Genomic DNA, 21,462 nt, shown 5'->3' with positions numbered 1-21,462 from the left:
CCCAGGTTGGCCTCAAATTCCACTATTCAATCAAAGATAACATTGAACAACTTTTTCTTTTCTCTCTCTCTCTCTCTCTGTCTGTCTCTCTGTGTCTCTGTCTCTGTCTCTCTGTCTCTCTGTCTCTCTGTCTCTCTGTCTCTCTCTCTCTCTCTCTCCCCTCTTTCTCTCAGACAGGGTCTCACTAGATGCTGGGATTAAGACCATGAAGAGCATTCCCAGGAAGTGCCACACCCACAATCCTTTCTGAGAGGAGAGTGCTTGCCCACCATGCCTGATTCTTTGGGTTTGATCCCCAGCACCTAATATACCATGGGTGGTGCCCAGCTATAATCCCAACACTCAGGAGACGGAGGCAAGAGGATTAGAAGAAGTTTAAAGTTGACTGGACTTGGTGGTGCATACATTCAATCCTCTCCTGTGACGGATAAAGATTGCCCATCACTGACGCTTGTGGAGACAAACATCCTTGCTTTTTCTCATCCCTGCTTCTGTCTCACTTAGGGTCAACCAGAGAAGGCCACACCTACTTCTAGAAACCCTTCCTCCCTCCCCAGGATGACAATCTTCACCAAGACACACCTGGTGCCTTCTGTCCATGACAAAATTTTCTCCTCACCTGCAAAGACAAGCAAAGGGCCCGGCTGCATTGCTCTAGCAAATAAAATAACCTGTTTTTCTCACTTAGAGGACCTTAACCTATTCCACATGCAGATAGGATGCTGTTCTGTGCAGTCCAGGCTCTTCCTGATAGGGCTGCCCTGCTTGGGGGCTATGGAACTGATTGGTTAGGATCCCCTCCTCCCTCCCCTTCCACCCTCACATGGGAAAAAATAACACAGAGAAGAGGCAGATGTACTGGGGAGCTAGAAGCAGCAACAGCTTGGCAGTGAGGCAGAGTTGTTTCACAAGCTGGGACACTGGATTCAGACTTAAGTCCACAGCGTCTTCCAGGGGCTCCCCCTCTTTATCAGAATGGATCTGGTGTTCCCATCTCACAGGATTTGAACAATGCAGGTGGTCACTGCTAGCTGCACTGAGTTCTGGGGGCAGTCTTTCATCCACCAGCCTAACAGAGGCAAAGCCACAGCTCCAGGCGAGGGCTGAGTCTGGGAAAGTCATTTTGAAAGTGGCTCCCAAGGCACAGTGGGTGCAGGTGAGGGAAGATCAATAGCATTCATCTGCCCATGTCAGGGAAAGAAGGCCAGGCAGATAGGCTCTTGCTGCAGGGAAGAGATAAGGGGCGGCAGGAATTGATAGCAGAACCGAGGCTGCAGTAGCAGAGAAGTACTGTGTCTTTGCAGCACGGCCCAGGAAGTCTGAGGTTCAGACTTGCTTGCACCAATGGCCAGGCTGCATACAAAACTGTGATTGATGCTCTGCCTCCCTCCAAAGACTCAGGCAAGCGTGGAGTCACAAAATGGGGTGAAAAGTCTTGTCAAAGACTGGGTGCTTTCTTCCCAAGCAGTGGTTATGGCTGCCTGAGGAAGGAGGGAGCAGCAGGTTCTCCTGAGATGGTAGCAAAGCTGGAGCAAGGGGCATTCTCAGAAACTACTGTGGGTGAGAAGGGCCAAGAATAAGAGAAAGTTTTGCTGGAGAACTTTCAGAAAATGTAGGTAGAACAGCAGGGATGGGGAGAGGCCGTGTCAGGGAAAGCTGAAGTGTGAAGACTTTTCCAGAAGTTTGGTGCCAAGGGAAGAAGATGCAACAACGGGGCCTCAGGATTGACTGAAGAGAGGGGTTCCACCTGCAACCACACCACCTGAACATACCCCAGGGCAGGAAGCTCTGAACAGCTGTGTGAGGATTAGATGGTCACTAAGATGACAGTTTGTTATTATTGTTTAAAAACTCCCTTACATTTATTTTTAATATGTGTACATGTGTAGGTCCATAAATGATACAGTGCACATGTGGAATTCAGAGAACACTTTGCAAGAATAAGTTCTCTCTGTCCATCATGCGGGCTCCAAGGGTTGCACTCGGGTTGTCAAGCTTGTTGGCAAGCATGTTACCTGGTAGGCTCAGGATGGTATTTTGGGTCACGTCTTTGGCCAGATTCTTTTCCTTTTGGAAGTGTGATTTTTATGGCATTGTTTAGAAAGTTCATGGTTCCTCAAGGCTGTAGCACGATGCATGGGCACTCCACTCCCTCCCCACCTCTGGCTCCCTTTCATGGAGTCACCTGCTATCGACCCTCCCAGCTACTTCTTGATTTTTTTTTGTTTTCACATTGCTATTAGTAATAATATTATTTCTTGTTGTTTTTTAGTTTTCTCCTCATGTATACCATATAAATCTCCATATACCCTCACTACATAATACCCTACTCATTATCATGACAATTATCACAACCTGTGACCAAATTCATGTTTGCTTTTAGTGTCATTATGACCTATAAATGTTGTCTCAACTAAAACACTTAGGATGCTATGGTTATTTTTGTGCAACATTTTATTTTTCCTGGAGTTGACTGTTGCTTTTTTATTGCTGCTGTTACTTAAGTACTTTCTTAATAATTAAAACTTCAATAATTAAAACTTTGTCAAACCCCTAGTTTTAGTTTGCTTTATGTTGTTATGATAAAACATTCTGACCAACGCGATCTTGAAGGAGGATAAGAGCTATCTGGTTTACAGGCTACAGTCCATCATTACCAGAAGCCAACACAGGAACTCCTGGGAAGAAGGGAATGACTTCCTTCCAGGGGTTTCGGGGTACAGCATTCTGGAAAAGGCAAAAGTATAAAGATGGAAAGGAGTTTGGGGAAGGAGGATGATGTGGATGCCAAGGGAAGTGAGGGCAGTTTGGGGTTCCCTGTGCATCCTTGTATGCACTACGGTGGTAGCTGCCCAAGTAAGTGTGAGTTCACAGTGTACCCCATTCTATCTCAGAAAGCTTCACCTTTTAAACCTATCATATTATTATTGTGGCTGCTGCTGTGATGGGGATGCAGCTTAGGAAATCTAGGGTCTTGTGCAGGCAAATACTCTACCACTGAGCCACATCCCAGTACAAGGAACCTGACTTTTAAAATAAAGGTTGCAGTCCAACAAGCCCAGGAAATGCTGAACCCCATGGCCCTGTTCACAGAGTCCCTGAGGATTAGGCTTAATCAGGGACCTTAATCAGGACTGAGAAGTCCTGCAGTTCACTTATCCAATATAATTCTTGCTCTAAAGCTTTCCAAGGAACAGGCTTTGACAGCTATCCAGAGGGACTATCTTGAACCCCTCTGTACCGTCTGATCTTGAGGCTGTTTGGCCTCTCTGAGGGCTCAGGTGAGGCTTATTTGAATCTGCCTGAGGTTTCTCTGAGGAGGGAGTGGTCTCTTCTCCCTTTGCACACATTGACTACAGTACTTTACGATCCCAGAAAGGTAACTCCCACAGGTAACTTCAGCCTGACCGAAGTCCAAGGACCCTGGGGGCCTGAGAGCAGCTAGAAGGCTAAAGCCCTGATAGCCTCAGTCACCTTCAAAGAGGTTGGTGCTGGGCAATGTGTCCTGGTGGGTTGAGTATGATGCCCATTTCCCCTTGAATTGTACAAGACCCCTCTAAGTCACTGTGATGTTACTTCCACATGACTTGGGGAAGGGGCCCATACCAGGCAGTACAGAACCATCCTTGTCAGGGTTGCCCTTGCAGTCAGACAGGGTAGGGTATTTATATCAGTACATTCAGTTGCTGCCAAGCCCAGCTCTGTGGATGCTGGTTCCCAGGAGAGCCATACCTGGAACTCAAGCTGGGAAGAAAGGAGGCCACTGTACAGGGCTGGCATCTCTTGCTCTGCCAGACTGGAATCTCAGGGCCCCACCTCTGCCTCACCTTAAACCCAGGCTGCTAGCCTTCTGACAACCAATAAGCTGCTAAAAATAGCCCTAACTTTCAGCCAGAGTCTGATGTCATTCTTTCCAGGCACTAGCCCAGTGACAATGGAGTCTATTATGGCTCCCACTGCTCCTGAAGCAGAAGTAGCCAGCGAAGCTTTACAAACTCAATTATGGATCCTGGGAAATCTGAAAATTGAATGGTGGGCACTGGGAACTTTCTGGGCTCCACACTTTTTCTGAGGGTAGGTGCAATGGAAGCATGGTAGCAATATACTCTGAAAAGGAACTGGCCCAACAAGGGCTTTCAGATCCTGAGACAATGAGATCCATGGCCCCTACAACACAGCAATTGAGAGGCATTGGTGTTAATAAAAAGAAGTCCATAAATATGGGTTGGGAATGTAGATCAGTTGGTAGAGTGCTTCCTTATCGTGCATGATACCTTGGGTTTAGTCCTAGCACCACACAAACCATGTGTAATATAGTGCATGTCTTTAATCCTAGCACTAGAGATGTGGAGACCACTGGAGGATCAGGAGTTCAAGGTCATCCTCTACTACATAGTAAGTTCAAGACCATCCTGGGCTATATGAAACCCTATCTTTTTTTTAAAAAAAAAATCTATAAATATGGCCTACCACATATTCTTGTTGTCTGGGGTCTTTCTACATAGCCCTGGCTGTCCTGGAACTCACTATGTAGACTTCAAGCTCACAGAGATCTACCTGTCCTTACCTCCATATTTCCGGGAATTAAAGGTGTATACCAGCAAGCATGGCCCACCCTATATTCTTCATTTTGCAAAAGAAGCCATGAGCGAGCTCACATTTTACTCAAAATGGAAACATCACTTAAGTTTCCACCACTGTCGGGCCACTTCACACAGGAGACAGGTAGGTGGGTGGTATAATGTGGCCCCTTGCTCTGAACAGAACTTGAAATGATTTTTTCCCCGTTTATGTGGACCTTGACTCCCTGTTTTAGTCTATTAGGGCAGTGCTGACAAACTGTTATGGGCTGGGTTTTCTAAACAACAGAGTGACCCTGTGACAGTCCCAGAAATTGAACTTCTGAAATCAGGCATCTCCTGAGGGATGGCAGGGATAGGGAGGATGGAGGGAGAATAAAGGAAGGAGGAAAGAGAGGAGGGATGAAGAAGGAGGGGAAACTGTTTCCAGATAGCTGAATTACCTTGAGGTATTTTGTACCAGAAAACCTACTAGACAGCAGAACACAGGACAGCAAGCTCAGGTCAAGAGCTCTTTAAAGTAGCAATGGAGCTACAAGATAGAGAGGCCATCTTTCTATGGATTTCTGAACAGCTCCTCCTTCTAACCTCAGTTCAGCTGTCTATCTTGGCAAAGATCTAAATCAGGAGCAGGCCCTTGACCCTGGAGTGGTCACACTGAAACCACTGAAGGCATGATGGAGATGTGCCTCTTGGCAGCAGAACTAGAACTTGCCTTGCCAGCATCCAGGGAACCTCTAAACCATCAGGAACCACTGAACAGACTGTGGTATCCAAACCAGTCTCACAAGAGTTTTTTAGTTCCCACGAGAGTTTTTTAGTTTGCTTCTGATCCCAGAGAGCCACCAGGCATGCTCCTGTGAGGGCTTGAAGTCTCCAGAAGACTTTCTGTTTGCTCAGCCTTTAAAACCTTTCAGACCAGCAAGGCATCAGTCATCCTGATAGCCACTCACTCAAACCAAGTGCCTGTCTAGCACCACCTAGACCATAGCTTATCTGAGCTGCTGGGTTGTGGGTTTGATGCACATACTTGCCTTTACCCAAGTAGAAATGGTCACCACCAATACAGGGTGTGTAGTAACTTTTAGGATGCTGGAGAACCTGAGGACCTAAAAGGAGACATTTTTTTCTCTCTGGGGTTATTGTCTGTCCCTCACTGTACTGCGTTGTGGGATTAATCGGCTGGGGTCCTGCCCTGCTGGAAGGAAACTTCCACCCACTGGACAGCTCAGTGCTTTCTTAAGGATTCTCTTGCATGTCAGTTTTGAATTTGTGCCAGGCTGGGCCAAGGGAGAGCCAATTCCATTGATCCCAGAGTTGGTTCTGCTAGAGCCCACCACTCACTCACCTGGGGATGCTTTATCATCAGAGCAAGAAACCTACAGGCTGTTTAAGTTGGGGTTGTTTGTTTTGAGACAAGGCCTCAGGTAGCACAGGCTAACCTTGAGCTCACCAGGTAGCCAAGGACGACCTTGAACTTCTGATACTCTTCCTTTAGACACCAGAATTACAGGCCTGCTCTATCACATTCACTTACGCAGGGCTAGAGACGGAACCCAGCACTCTGCCACCTGAGCCACATTACAGCCCTCCTGGTAATTTAATCATTTGCATTTTCAGGCAGAAGAAATGTTGGTTTTCCCTGGGAAAACTCTGACAAGAGGAGCCTAACATTTCTGCCATGAACTCCCTCTGTTACTTAAGTGAGCTCGCCTAGCACACATGAAGACCTGGGTCTGATCTCTGGTGTCACATAAACCCAGTGCGGAGTCATCCTGCTCGCAGGAAGAGGGCCAGAAAACCAGCCTTTGTGCTCTGTGCTCTGCCCTTAGTCAGTGAGTAGACTTTGGCTAGAGACCTTGGCCTGACACCTTCACTTCATAACACTGTAAATGAAAACTCTGCCCCTTGAGATTTCCACACCTCCCAGTTCCCACGAGGCCTAATCTTCTGTTTGTGAAATGACTCCCAGTTTCCATGGAGACCAGACACCTACAGTAGAGGTAAATTGTCAGGTGGGTCCAGGGCCCAACCCTGGGGCAGGGAGTGGAGAGGGCAGATTGGGTCCTTCCTAATAAACTAATTATTATCGTTCTCACACAATGGTTTACTTATTAATTATTCCCTAAGGACAGGAGACAGACCTGCCCCAGGTCACCTTCCTTGTCTTTACAAGCCTTGCCTTTCCCACCCCTGCACGTGTCTCAGCTCCTAGGAACCTTCAGGCCACTGCCAAGCTGTCCCCAGGGCAGAGGCAGGGCTCTTACTCAGCAAGCCCAGGACTGGCAAGGCAGAGCTCATGGGGAAATGGTCTCGCCCTCTGAAAAGATCAGACCTGGGCAGAAGTTCTAAATGGAACCAGACAGGCAGAAGCACTCGTGAAGCACCTACTACGTACACTGTAAACGAACACTCTTTCTCTTTATTAGCATTCCCTCATTAGCCCCACCTACTACCCAGCTTCTCTGAAAATGGAAAAGATGCCGACGTCTTTGCAGGGGCCATTATTCTGTCCATCTCAGCAAACTCTGCCTGAGAATACAGTACAAACTTGGCTCAACTGACTATCCAGAAAAGGTAATAGAAGTAGCTGCCCTGGAAGCCTAGGCAAGCCACTTCCACACCAACACAGACTAACAACATGGTTCGGCTGAAACGAGATGGAAGGTTGCCCCAAGCACAGCTGTGCCCCCTGTCATCCACTGCCAGGATTTGCACTGGGCAGGGAGAGGGATTAGAGCAAGCTCATCTGGAGCTGGTAGAACCTTGCAATGGGAGAGCATATGGTGATGTGTTCAAGGAGATGGTGGCTGGGAAGTTTGCAAAGACTGAATGAAGCCGGTGCACAAGCGGCCTCCACGAGAGGGTCCTCCTCAGCCACAGGGTCAGTCAGAAGGTGGACAGTCAGCCGCCAGGTGTCCTTCTAGACTGTTTTCTGCGGGAGTTACGGTGACACTGGAACAGGACTGGTCCTCGTGATCGTGAGTAATGTTCTTGGTATCAGGCACATGTATCTGAGACCCTCTCCTTCACACTCCCCTTTGGCTACTTATTCATTTGGTTGAGGCTTAACAGACTGACACCATAAGTCTGTTTTCTTAAAAACCAAACAAACAAACAAAAACAACCTTTAGGCATTTGTGAAAGATGTGTGTGTGTGTGTGTGTGTGTGTGTGTGTGCATTCCTAAGTGTGAGCAGGCATGTATGTGCCATGACACATGTGTGGTGGTTAGAGGACGGCCTTGGGGGTAGTCCCTCCTTCCACCTTGTTTGAGACAGGGTCTCCTCCGACTGCTTACCACCTTCTCCAATACCCCAGGCTGTCTGGCCTTCGAGATTCCAGGGATTCTCCTGTCTTCATGCCCCGTCTCACCACAAGAATACTAGAATTTCAGATGCTCTCCTGCACCTGGCTTTACATAGGTTCTGGGAATCCAAATTCAGGTCCTTACACCTGCTTGGCAAGCACTTTACCCACTCATCCATCTCCTCCAACTACTGTGACTGCCTTTGGACTCTGTTCACTTGCAGCCTGAACTCTCATGCTGAAGATTTGTCTTCCTCCTCCTCATGGAAAGAGATCCTGCCCTGCATCAGACTCAGCCCCTGCTATGACCGCCCCTTTCTCTTTCACCAGGCTGAGACGGAGATCTTTTCAACACTGTGGGTAAACCCAGGCCCTCCAGATAACCAGGACTCCCTGTGTCTGGGGAAAAGAGGCATCTTGAGTTCTGTCACATTGCATAACTCACACATTAACCAAATTCCTCTCCCGTACCTAGAGAAAGACTGACCCCGGTCACGTAGCATGACCCCCTGCTCTGCCTTGGTCATGTAGCACAGGTCACACATTAACTCACCACACTTCTTCTAGAAGCAAGACCTCCTTCTACCTCAGAAACTTTTTAAAGATACTTTGTTGTGTCATGAGGTGCTAAAACACCCCTCAGACCTCTTATTACAAAGCTGGTGTCATTAATGAAGCTCTTGTCTGAAGGACTTTCAACTTGGTTTCTCTCTGTAGAACCTCCTCCCCTTTCGTTCCCCAAAGTCTAGCAGGTACAGCCTGCAGAAGTGGCTCTTGTTTGACTGTCTGGGAGAAGGTTGCATGTGCTACGGGGACAGAAATCTCAAGGGCATATCAGAAATCTTTGGGCTGCACCTTCATTGGGCCTTGTTTCACAGATCCCAGGGTATGGACCACAGGCAAGCCTGGCTCCCAGGCTGGACGCACAGAGGGAAGAGAGGCAGCATCCACTCTGCCTTGCCCAACCTCCAACCTCAGTACAGAAAGACCAAGGTGAGATTTAGACTCCAGATAGATGCAGTTCGCTCTTGACTTTGGAAAGATGGGGTCAGGAACAGAAACATGTACAACACTCTCCACATACCTTCTCATTTTCAATGAGTTAGACCAACCCATGTGGACTGAATGCCTGAACCTTAACCCAGTCCTTACTGTCCAGGTCCTGCTCTCAGCACTTCTTCTTCCTCCTTTTCTCCAACACCCCCCAATTCTCTAGCCTGTTGTATAGCTCTACCTGGAAAGTTCCCGAGAAAAACAAGACCTTCCCCTGATGAGAGGTGTCAACCATGATGGGACCCTCTTTGGCGGTTTGGATGATGCCTCCTGGGGTCAGTCCTACTGGAAGTTTCAGCCATGTGTCTCAGGGTATTGTCTCAGGCACCACAGGCCAGTGTGTTAAATCTGCATGTGGGCTCAGAGGCAAGGAGTGAGTAAAACCTAGGAACAGAAGGATAGGCAGGCCAAGGTATCAGACAGCCAGGCCCCTGGAGGAGGTCTTGACTGCCTACAGCACTTGGGACCTGGGAGCCTAGGGGCCACTTAGAGCCCCCGTTTACCGTAGAGAAAAGCAAGGGAGAGCCAGATACAGGATCCCAGAGAGTCTCACCTATAGAGCATCCCTCAAGATGAGGGAAGCAGGGTCAGGTGCTGGATTTGGAAGAGCTAGAGAGAGAATCCAGGACTTGGTTAGATCTGGAGAGGCTGAGAGGTCAAGGGGAGGGCAACTGCCCTATCCCCACTCAGATTTATGACAGAGGAAGGGCTCTGCTAGAGGAAAATCTGTTAGAGGTGTCAAAGAACAGAGTCCTCCCCATTCTACTGCTTGATTTAGGGGTCCTGGGGGTCTCTGAGTACCTAGCATACATGTGACTTCTGTTCTGCATTTTAGCCTCTTGAAAGAGGAATCTCTGAGTAAGAACAATAGTCAATCACTCACTGAATTTTCTTTCTTTTTTAAATTATATCTATCATCTCTCTATCTATCTATCTATCATCTATCTATCTATCTATCTATCTATCTATCTATTTGTGGCACACACAAAATAATTAAATGTAAAGAAAATTGAAAGTGACTCCCACAGATCATCTGCTTCCTCTAACAGGGTGAACTCAAATTAGGACCCAAAGTCCATCAGAGCCATTTGCACTGTGTAACACAAGAAGGGGATTCGGGTCTGGGGAACCAGGAAAGAAGCCAGTCTACTCTGAGGATCATAAATTCAGCTTTGTCCTGGGGCTGGGGAATGGCATCTCTACATTTGCTTAACCTTGAGGGTAGCAAAGCCTGCCAGAGCCTGAGGACCCAGGCTCAGCTGGTTCAGGTGCCAAAATACCTCCCTCTGCTTCCCAGAGCCAAGATGCTCGGCTCCCTGTGGGGCTGCTCAGCACTCAGATCCTCCTCTTCACTGTTGCAGGTGACTCTACTGCCTGCATTCTGCAAACTCTCTGGGACCCAGAGAAAGCAGCAGCTTCCTTCCTGCATCCCTGCCTCCAAGCTCCCTCTGCCTCGGAGGAAAATCCCAGTCCTTACCAAAGGCTGACACCAACCTCACCAGTTAATCCAGACTAATAGGAGGAGGCTGGTGATCCCTCGGGCCAGGAGACACACCCTACACCAGTGGCTTACCAAGGAGAGTGGCCCATGTGCCAGATGCTTGTCTTCACATTAGTCATCCAACCTCTCCTGATCCCGCCACACCCTCTGTGGTCAGTACTAGCCAAGCTTGTGGGATCCACATCACACTGAACTGAGCAATGTGGGGCTGCATACACTGGATGCCTGACACAGGCCTCTTCATGACCTCGGCCACCTGTCTCCGGGCTCATTGAGGAACTGTAAGCTCCTGCAAGCTGGGAAGGGTCACCACACAACATCCCTTAGCTGGTTCACCAGTGGTGGCTATGACAATTTGAAGTAGGCAATTTGCCATTTTGTGGGAACCTCCTGCATGCTCCCAAATGCACCTAGCTTTGCTCTGAAAAGCAAGTAAGGTCCTCCCCACTAACAATTACAGTGTCTGTGGGCACAAAATCAGAGGAGATTATTTGTGAAGAACTCCAAATTCAGGAACATTTAAAAATAGAATTGTATGGTCAAGAAAGGCTAGAAGCCAAAAGAGCTGCTGGATAAGATACAAGTGCTTTGCTGATACTGAAGATCAAGAAAAAGAGGTAATTCATAGTCAGGCATTGGAATGCATGCCTGAAATCCCAGAATTTAGGAGTTGGAGGCAAAAGATCAGGCACTCTTCAGCCTGGGTTAAATGAACCTGGTCTACAGAACAAGTTCCAGGACAACCAGGGCTACACAGCAAAACCCTGTCTCAAAAACCCCAACCAAGGACTGGAGAGATGGCTCAGAGGTTAAGAGCACCGGCTGCTCTTCCAGAGGACCTGAGTTCAATTCCCAGCAACCACATGGTGGCTCACAACCATCTCATCGTGACACCTGGTGCCCTCTTCTGGCCTGCAGGCATACATGCAGGCAGAACATTGTATACAAAATAAAATCTTTAAAAAAAAAAAAAAAAAAAAACCCCAACCAAAACAACAACAATAAAATATGGGCCTGGCATGATTGTTTAGCATGAGGCAGATTAGGTAGGTAAATTGGTCACAAGTTTGAGGGCAGCCTGGGGTACATAGTAAATCCCAAGACAGACTGGGCTGTAGAGTGAGACCTTATCTCAAAACTAAATTATATTAAAATATAATAAGATATATGGTGTATAATTCATTCAGTATTTGGAATATGCACTGAAAACTGATTCAATATGTATCTGAAATTCACGGGCCATCTTGGATTCTATTTACTCTGCAAATTTAAATGAAAGTTCAGCCCAACCATGCTCAAAATACAACCCGCCTCTGTTGCAGCCCTAGTCTCATTCTCTGCGTGAGAAGCTAGAGGAAGCTTCATCTCTCTCCCATATACAATTTCTCCTCACACTCCTGCAGAGAAGTTACAGTTTGGGGATTATTTTTGTTGTTGTATGTTTGTTTGTTTGTTTGTTTTGAGACAGATTTCCTAGGTAGTTCTGGCCTAGAATTTATTATGTAGACCAGGCTAGACTTACACTTGCAGTGATATGCTTGGCTTCTTCCTCCTGTGTGCTGCAATTAAGTTATGCATTACCATGCCTAGCCAGTTAGTTCTTCTTTTCTTTGTTTGTTTGTTTGTTTTTCAAATAGAGTTTCTCTGTGTACCTCTGGCTGTCCTGGAACTTGCTCTGTAGACCAGGCTGGTCTCCACCTCACAGGAATCCACCTGTCTCTGCCTCCCGAGTGCTGGGATTAAAGGCATGGGCCACCACTGCCCAGCTCAGTTAGTTCTTCTTGAAGGCATCATAAATAACATGGAAACAGGATAAATCCAGGGTTGCCCTCATAGCCTTTTGCTTCTGGAAAGGGTGTGGCAGAAGTAGGGCATCCTTGTGGAGGGTTCTGTACACTCTGGCAGGGGCTGCCCAGCCTGGTGTTTTGCACGTAGCTGGCTGGTTACACTGGCTAGTAATCAGGTGGGGTCATCCTGCACTTTCCCCGGCTGAACCTGCTACACAGCTTCCTCAACCTGGTGATGCATGGCTATGGTCCCACCACAGGGTATAAGATGCATGGACAGCTGTTCACAGATGTACTCAGACAGCCAACAACACATAGTACGGCTCTATGAGGTCCCAGGAGATGTTCTTTAGTAGAGGTGGACTCAGAGACATGGGAAGGACAAAGAGTGAAAGGCCTGTTCTAGAAGGAGTTGGGGGCAGCAAATTCAGGTAGAGCAAGACCCTGGAGAGTCCAAGAAGACCCAGGTTTTCTAGCCAGGGGCTGGAGGTTTAGTGCTATGGTCAGAGGCAAGAGAGCCTAAGCAGGACTGGGAAGATAGGTGAGACAATCTTGACATTCACAGTTGACAGTGACTTGGGACCCTGAGCACCTGGCCTGCAGACACAAAGTGCCCCCCACAGACCCAGACTCAGATCCAGTCCCTCCCACACCAAGTCCTTGGCAATAGCTCTGCATCCAAGAGCTGAAAGAAGCAAAGGCCAAGGACTCTAGACCTGCTCACACCTGACCCTGATGGACGCACCGTTTACAAACCCTTCAAAGGATTCTGGACCCTTCCCCCCCCCCCCCATGCTCTTTGGGAACACTTGTGCATTCCCTCTGAGAAGCTGCTCACTCTGGCTGTCATCTTTACTCCCCTTGCCAGTTTCCCCTGGCCAGATGGTGGGAGGTTGCAGCCCTCCCCTGTGTCTAAGACAAAGGACAGTCTACTTCATGGACAATGGATGGATCCACCCAGAACACAAGGCCCCACCCAGTGCAGATTGGCAGGTAATGATTTCCGGTGGCAGGTCCCAACAAGCTGCTGTTGGCTTTGAGAAATGAAGGAAAAATGTTCCCCGATGAGTTAAAGTGGCTCTTGGTGGCTTGGCAGCCTATGAGGACTGCACAGACCCTGCACTAACCCCCTTGCCTCCTGAGTATGGCCCAGCCCTGTGTGGGGCCACTGAGACTCCTGCATCCTGAGAAATATGTCACAGCCGGTTCCTCTGGACTCCTCTGTATGCTAAGTAGTGTCCACAATGCTTGTACGGCTCAAAGTGAGTCCCAAGTGTAGTGGGGAGGAAAAGGGGATATGGCTTTGCCACCCCTTTGTGTTTGTGAGTTTTGTCAACTTAACGCAACTTTCTCAATTGAGGGAAACTCAATTGAGAAAATGACCTCTAGGCAAGTCTGTGGGGAATTTTCTTGATTGATGATTCTTACAGAAGGGCCCAGCGCCCAGAAGAGTGGTGTTATCCCCCGGGCATGTGGTCCTGAGCTATATAAGAAAGCAAGTTGAGCGATTCAGTAAGCAATGTTCCTGTTTGGTCTCTACTTCAGTACCTGCCTTGAGTTCCTGTCTTGGTTTCTCCTGGTGATGAACTGTGATCTGTAAGCCAAACAAACCCTTTACTCCTTAAGTTCCTTTTGATACTGTTGTTTATCACAGCAACAGAACACAAACTAGGACACCTTGTCATGGTCTACATCCCCTCTCCCTCAGTTTTCGGCATCAATTTTGACCAAGCACATTCTGGCAGGACAACACGGTTAGGCCTGACCCACTCCTCTCTGCTCTTTCTACTGCAATCATCCTGGCGATAGAGTAAGTTCATTTTCCATTCTAGGTTGGGCAACACCAACCAGGCCAGGCTCACATAGTGTTGCTGAAAGCAGGCCTCAGTCACCTTCCAGAGCAGCACATTCGCCCACACATGAGGCAGCTGCAGGGCACCTGGCTAGGGCCTGGAAGCAAGATCAGGGTGGGAACCACCCAGGGTCAGAGGCCTCGACATCCTCTAGAGGCTAAATAGGAGGCTGGGTGGAAGGAGCCAAGCAGGAGAAACAAGCTCCTCAGAGTTGTTCTGCCCAGTTACTCAGACGAGGAAACAGAGGAAACATGGAATGTTCTCACTGGGGCCCAAAGCAGTGGGCAGGGAAGATCTCAGAGCACTGTCTCTCCATCCCTGGGAAGCCACTGGTGCCTCTGCAGGCTGGCTGCAAGGGGGGAAAAAAAAGGCCCGATGTGAAGTATTGAGAAAACCAATTGGTGAGTGCTAAGTCCAGGGCAGCTTTGCCCGCCCACCAGGTTCCTTGTCTCACCTCTGTATCTCCCCCCTCTGCCTCAGGAGGCTGTCAAGCCTCCTGGGCCACTCACTGGCCCCTGGGGACTGAAAACATGGTGCTGTAGAAACCCACCTTAGAACTCCAGGCCACTACCATGAGAAGGGGAAGCTCTCAGTTCCTGTGATTCCAAGGAAGGCCCATCAGAGTCAGACTCTGTGCTCCTGTGCTGAGCCACCCAAGACCCTCCTGCCTGCGCACAAGCATAGACAGTATCTTCAGTCTTTTCCATGTTAATTTGTCCGTTTTTAAACTAACACAGTAAAAATGCTGTAATGTAAAAACTGAAAGACTCACATGGAGAAAACAAACCGTAACAGCTTCTCTGTCCCGTCCCCTACCCCAGCTAGGGCCCATCAGAGGCCTGGCTTCCCGTGTCCACCTGTCCCATGCTCTCTCTACCTTTTGCTTTTTCTGCTAACGAATGAATTTCCAGCTGTACAGCATGCAGAGCTGCTTCTTACACAACAACCCTCTCACACCCACAGGGCGGTTACGGTTGTGTCACTGTTGTCCTTGGAATCCAAATTCACTGTTTAGACATCATTATGACTAGGCCACGGTCATTAGACCCACCCCTCATTGCTGATTTGGTGAGACATTGACCCCTGGCTTGGAGATATATTCATTTTTGGCAATAGCCTTGTCACATAGCTGGACTGTGGGCCAAAGAACCAGAACCCTTGCAAGTGACTGTAAGTAGACAAGGAGAGGGGACAAAACTCCAGGGCCAGAGCTAAAGGAATGAAGACAATTGTGGCTGACACAAGCTGTCCCTGGACTGAAATAAGGACTATGCTAAACTCAGCACCAAGGGGTGTAGGTAAAATCACTCAGAGACCAGAAGGAAGGCCAGAGGCCCATGTGATGCAGTTGTTAAGAAGGAAATCCTGAAGCCGCCTCTGGGGGAAAACATCCCATCTACCTGCAAAGGGGGATGACCTGAAAGTGTATCTCAGCCTGTGCTGGGGGAGAAATTAAAATGCCCCTGAATAGCACCATGTCAAGCCTCTGCATTCTTGGCTCTTGCCGTCTGAAATCATACTAACAGAGTGATCCATAGAACCCTGAAGAGAGCATAAAACTAATCATAGGTTGGCAGCCCAGCTGTGGATCTCACAAAAAAAAAAAAATCCCTCCCAGGCATAAAAGATTTCCATGGATAGAACAATATTGAAAATGAGTCCATGAAGATAAGACAGGCAGGAAAGCAATCTACCAGCAGACCCAACAAACCAAGGAATTAATTTCCCTGAGAACCTGAGGTAATAGGGAAGGGCATACCTGTTTAAATTACTACAGTCATAAAGAACAAATAAACTCCAGACAGTACTGTAAAAACAAGACATGCTTGGGAAGAATGGATAACTTTTGAAGAGGAGGGGAAAAAAAGTGAGTGAAATAAAAATCTCAGCAGATACGTTTACGGCAGAGTAGATGCAGCCTCATTTTCACTAGAGCCAGGACAGCTCGGCAACTAGAATGGACAGTTCCTGTTGAGAGGGAGACCACAGGGACCAGAAAGTGAGACTAGGGACAGCAAGTCCATATTCAAAGGAGTTCTGTGCTGAAAATCATTTTCCTTAGTGTTGAAGGTGATGATCTCTTATCTCCTGGCTTTTGTGTTGTTCTAAAAAACTGATATATTGGATTCCCATGTTAGCACCCTCCCAAGATCCCCAAGATTGCGTTGAGTGGGTGTTCTCACAACCCCGCATTAACCTTCAGCTTGGGGAGCAATCTCTTCTTTCCGTAGCTCCGTATTGCAAATATTTGGATTCTGACAGAACTCCCATTTTCTCATCTCCCCTCTTCCAAATTCTACCTTTTTTTGTTTATATTTTCTGTGAAAATGACTTTCTTTAAAAACATTTTATTTATTATTATTATTAGCATGGATGGGGGACACCCGGGCGTACCTCTGTGTGCATGTGACTTCAGAGGACAACTTTCAAGAGCCAGTTCTCTACTGTGAGTTCTAGGGATTGGGCCCTGGCTCCAGGCTTGCCCAGCAAGCACTTTTACCAACTGAGCCATCTTATCAGTCTCTGTGACAATTTCATGGTAATGTTCAAAGCTTATTTTCTTCTTTGGAGAGTTTCATATCATTACTCTACACACTCTACTTAAAATCTGAGATAACTGTAGACTTTTGAAAGCTTTATGATTAAAACTTTGCTTTCTCTAGGTTTGTTTGATTGATTGATTGATTGATTGACTGATTGATTGATTAATTGATTGAGTCAGGGTTCTGTACATCCCTGGCTGTCCTGAAACTCACTTTATAGGACTAGATTGGCTTTGAACTCATAGAGATCTGCCTGCCTCTGCCTCCCAAGTGCTGAGATTAAAGATTAAATTTATTCATGTGTCTGGAAGCACATACATGAGTACACGTATGCCATGGTGTGCTATTGGAAGTCAGAGGTTAATTTGTAGAAGTCAATTCTTGCCTTCTCCGTTTGGGTCCCAGGGATTCAACTCAGGTCATTAGACTTGGTAGCAGGCATCTTTACCAGCTGGGGCATCTTGCTGACATTCTGTTTCTTCTGCTTTTTAAAACCTGCTTCTTGGCTTGACTGGGGAAACTGTGGGGTTTGTCTTCCCAGTGGGAAACACAGACATTCTGTCTGGTGGGTTCAGTTCATTCTGCACAGTGAGTTAGTGACAGGTATTTGAAGACCCATGTGCATGAGTGGGTTTATCAGTGGTTGTCATTGTAAGATGATAGACCTAAATGTTAGGTCCACACACGTTTTTGGTGCTGAGAGAAGGGAGAGGCTGGACAAGTGTGGTGGAACAGGCTGCACTTTAAGTAGCTAGTTAGCTAGTCTTCTTTCCCCTAGCTCTTTCTCCCAGGAACATTCCAGGTTGCCTGGGGTCCTGAGGTCCAGGCACAAGTGGTCCAAACTTTTCCTGTCTACTGATGGAGAGTCACACTGTTCCTGGTGGAGACCTTCAGTTTTCTTGTCCCACTCTGACTGTTCCCCTGTGTCTGATGCCTTCTTGATTGACATGGGTGAGTGTTACAGTCAGCAGACATAGCCTCATTGTAACTGCTATGGATTTTCTGTGTACAAGGGAAAGTTCCCATAGCCTCAGCCTCAACCTGACCCACACATGGTCTGTATCAAGCCCATGACAGGTTCAAAGGTAGCCTCCAGATGTTGCTCCTACAGGTTGAAAAGTATCTCCTGAGAGAGACCATGTGGTTTGTCCAATCATACATCCCTGCCTGGTCATTTATTAGTTAAAGGGAGACAGACACTAGATACCAGCTGTGATGGCTAGCTTGCACCTTGTCAAATTGACACAATCTAGAATCACCTGGGAAGAGTCTCATCAAGGGATTGTTTGGATCAGGTTGACCTTTGGGCATGTTTGTGAGAGACAGTCTTGTTTACATCACTTCATCCGTGAAGACCCAGCCTAAAAGGGAATCACACTATTTCCTGGGTTTTGTCCTTAACTGTATGAGAAGGGGCGTGTGTGTGTGTGTGTGTGTGTGTGTGTGTGTGAGCACAGCATGCATGTATTCCTACATTTCTCTCTGCTCTTGACTGTGGATGCGCCATGACCAGCTGTTTCAAGTCCTGCTTTGACTTTCCTGCAATGATGGATCTTATCCTGCAATTATGAACTAAAATAAATCCTTTCTCCTATAAATTGCTTTTGTCTGGGTACTTTGTCAACGGAAGGAAGCCATGACAAGCTGGTCTCCTTCTACCATCAGTGAAGGCATTTCCCATGTCTTCTCTAGATAGAACCCTTTCCTCCTCCCATCTCCCTTCTCATAGTCAGCTTCCATCACCTGTCTCTCCTCCATCTACCTTCTCCATCTCTTTAGGAAGACAAGCGCAGCTGACCCTTCAGAAAATCTGGACCTGGCTGGGTCCCCAAACTCAGAGATGCTGTGCCTGGGTGCGTGGTTAGCACATGGCCACCTTCTGTCACTGATAGTGCCAGCACCGCCCCCACTTCTTAATTTGTCCTTTCCTTGAAGCAAAAATGGGGTCCTTATTTGTTCCTCTCAATGCAGAGAAGGCAGGGGTTCTCTTTCAGCCCCCAGGGAAGAAGGTAGAGAAGGAAGTGAAGGACAGCTCAGCCTGCAGCCGTGGAGGAAGCTTACTGCCCTGTTCCCCAAGGGCCACTTCCCATCAGCCACACCTGTCATACCAGCCACACCTGCGGCCCAGCTGCCACCTCACTGAACCTTGTTTTTCCACTGCCTCAGCTGTTCCTGGCAGTGACTCCAGGAGGAAGAGGAGCTGAAGCCACAGAAAGAGACCATGACAAGACCTCTCTTTTCTGGGTTGCCATAAAGGACAAGGCTTGCTGAAATCTCCAGGCTCTGTTCCAAAAGGCAACATCAGACATTACAATGTAAAACCTCTGGGGCAGGGACTCTTTCCCTTCACCCAGAATTCTACACTCAGGGTCAGTTCACACTGTGGGGAATCTTCCCAAAGAGTTAGCCCCTCAGCAACAGGCATATACCATTCATTACATATAAACCCTATGACAGTGAGCAGAGAAAATACCCACCTGCAGCCTTCTCCTTAATCCAGTAACAGAAGGGCTTTGTTCAAGTAAAACCTTGTTTCAGTGCAGATATTTTTACCGTGGCAACAATTGCCGTTGACCAGAGAATAATTCACAACTTACTACCCTCATAGTGGCCCAGGACAACTACCCAGCAAGCTCCAGAGTGTTTTCACTTCAAGATCCAGCTGTAGTGGTCACTCAGAGTGTGAGGTTTGTTCATCACAATTCTGTTTATGCCAGCCCCCATGTCACCCCATCAGGCAGAATTCAGTGGGTGGAGTCATTTTGTGTGTATGGTATAAATGTGATAGGTAGTCTGTATCTATTGGTCTGTTTGTATGTGGGGTACTTCGGGTGATGCATGTATAGTGTATATGGTGTGTTGTGGGGTGTATGTGGTATGTATGTGTGGTATATTAAGTATGTGTGTATAGTATATTGCAAATGTAGTGTGTTGTATGTTGTATATCTGTGCATTACGTGTGATCTGTGTGGTGCTTGCACATGCTCACAGATGTGCACACATGCAGAAGGTAGAGGAGGCCATCAGATGGTTTCCTCCACTCTCCACCTTACTGTCTTGAGACAGGATTGCTCACTGAGCCAGAAGCCCTTTGCCTGGCTGGGGATCTGGGAGGATTAGCTGAAGCATCCTGAGGGATATTGCCCGGAGCAACTCAGAGCTCTGAGACACCAGGGGTCACTTCTAAAGTAGAAAGTCTAAGTAATCCTTAGACCAGGAAACCATTCCAGAGCAAAGAGCAGGGCCAGAGGGAACGTGGAGGAAAAGCAGGAGCAAGTATGATCAACCAGGTGCGTTATTCCAACCTAAAGATAGGAAGAGAACTGTGTACGTGCCCCAGAGGAAGGGTGAGGTTTCAAGACAAAGGGTAGTGTTGGGAAGACAAGCTCACTGGCCTTCACGCCTGAATAAAGACAAGATGAAGGCTCTGGGCTGCTGAGCAGGCTGGGTGTAGCAGTCTGAGTGTAATAGGCTGAGGCAGGAAAGGTTCTCCACTGAACTGAGCAGTAGGGAACCCTGAGGCTGTGAGAGAGGACATGAAAGCTCTAGCCATCAGGAGAACTAGGACTATAAGTGGATGCACTGTTGGCAAAAGCAAGATTCATAAATCCACCTATGACACAGATGGGAGTCCACAAAACACCCTTCCCGATCTCTCTGCTGAGGGTCTAGCAATGAGACACTCCAGCAAACATAGACTGCTCCCAGCAGGAGGGCTGCACATATGGCAAACCTGTACTGCCTCAGTCAAAGCAGTAAGTCCTCCCTCGTATAGCCAATGGGCACAGAGGGCTTCAAGCTGGTCAACTTGGGGATCACTGAGCATTAAGGAATAATGGAATTTGACCCATTGGCTATACAGTAATATGTGACTGTGTATCAACACCAATGAAAATTAAACAGAGGGAGGGGGAGGGAATGGGAGGTGGTGGCGGGGAAGAGGCAGAAATCTTTAATAATTAAATAAATTAATTAATAAAAAAAAAGAAAAAAAAGAAAATTAAACGGAGATGGGAACACAATATCGAGTCTGTTGTGTGCTGGTTAAAATGGGTGAACCTAAGTTATCATGGGTAGTCAGGCAAACCTGCAGTGCTACATGCATCACAAAATGTAAAGGTTGTGTGAGACAGAGAAGCTGGAATTGAGCACAGAGAACTGGAGATGAGACAGCTAAATGTAGGGAATTAGATGGAATCCGGGACCCCAAGGTTAGGTAGGAGGAGTCTCTTCTGCTCTCTGAGGTCAGCACTTACAGACTAGATAGCATCATGTCAACGCTAACTTCCGGCTGTTAGGAAATTAAAGTCCTTGGTTTGGGGGAAGTACACACTGAGTGACTGAGAAGTAACAGGGTATGCGGGAGGTCATCAGAGAGGAAGGCAGACAAGTGCAGGGGTGGGTGGACAGGCAGGGAGGATTAACAGCTGGGTAGACAAGTGGACGGCTAAGGATAGGTATAGTGGTGGATGGTGGGTTGATGGACACAGTTGGATGGAAAGGCAGTGGCTAAAAAAGAATGGTCAGGAAAATAGGTGAAATGTAAATGAAAAAGAAGCCCAGAGACAATGTGAAGTTATCATAACTGAAATTATTTCAGATGTAAAGTTAACATGAGATTAACAATTTAAAAATGCAAACATTGATGTTGAGAGCTTCTCCCCTCCGGATCTGGCCTGTGGCCATCCTCTGCTTCCCACATTTCCCAGGCCCTGAGTTGTTTCGGTAAGTTAACATCTCCAAATGCCATGTTACTGTCTCAGATCTCTGATTTTCAAGGACCAGATGATTAGAGTTTACCAATTTTAAAAAAACAAACAAACAGTCTTAGTGAATT

This window comes from Chionomys nivalis, chromosome 3 (genome assembly GCF_950005125.1).
Source record: "Chionomys nivalis chromosome 3, mChiNiv1.1, whole genome shotgun sequence".
Classification (NCBI taxonomy): Eukaryota; Metazoa; Chordata; class Mammalia; order Rodentia; family Cricetidae; genus Chionomys; species Chionomys nivalis.
The sequence above is the reverse complement of the archived record's forward strand: the minus strand, read 5'-3'. Positions refer to the sequence as shown.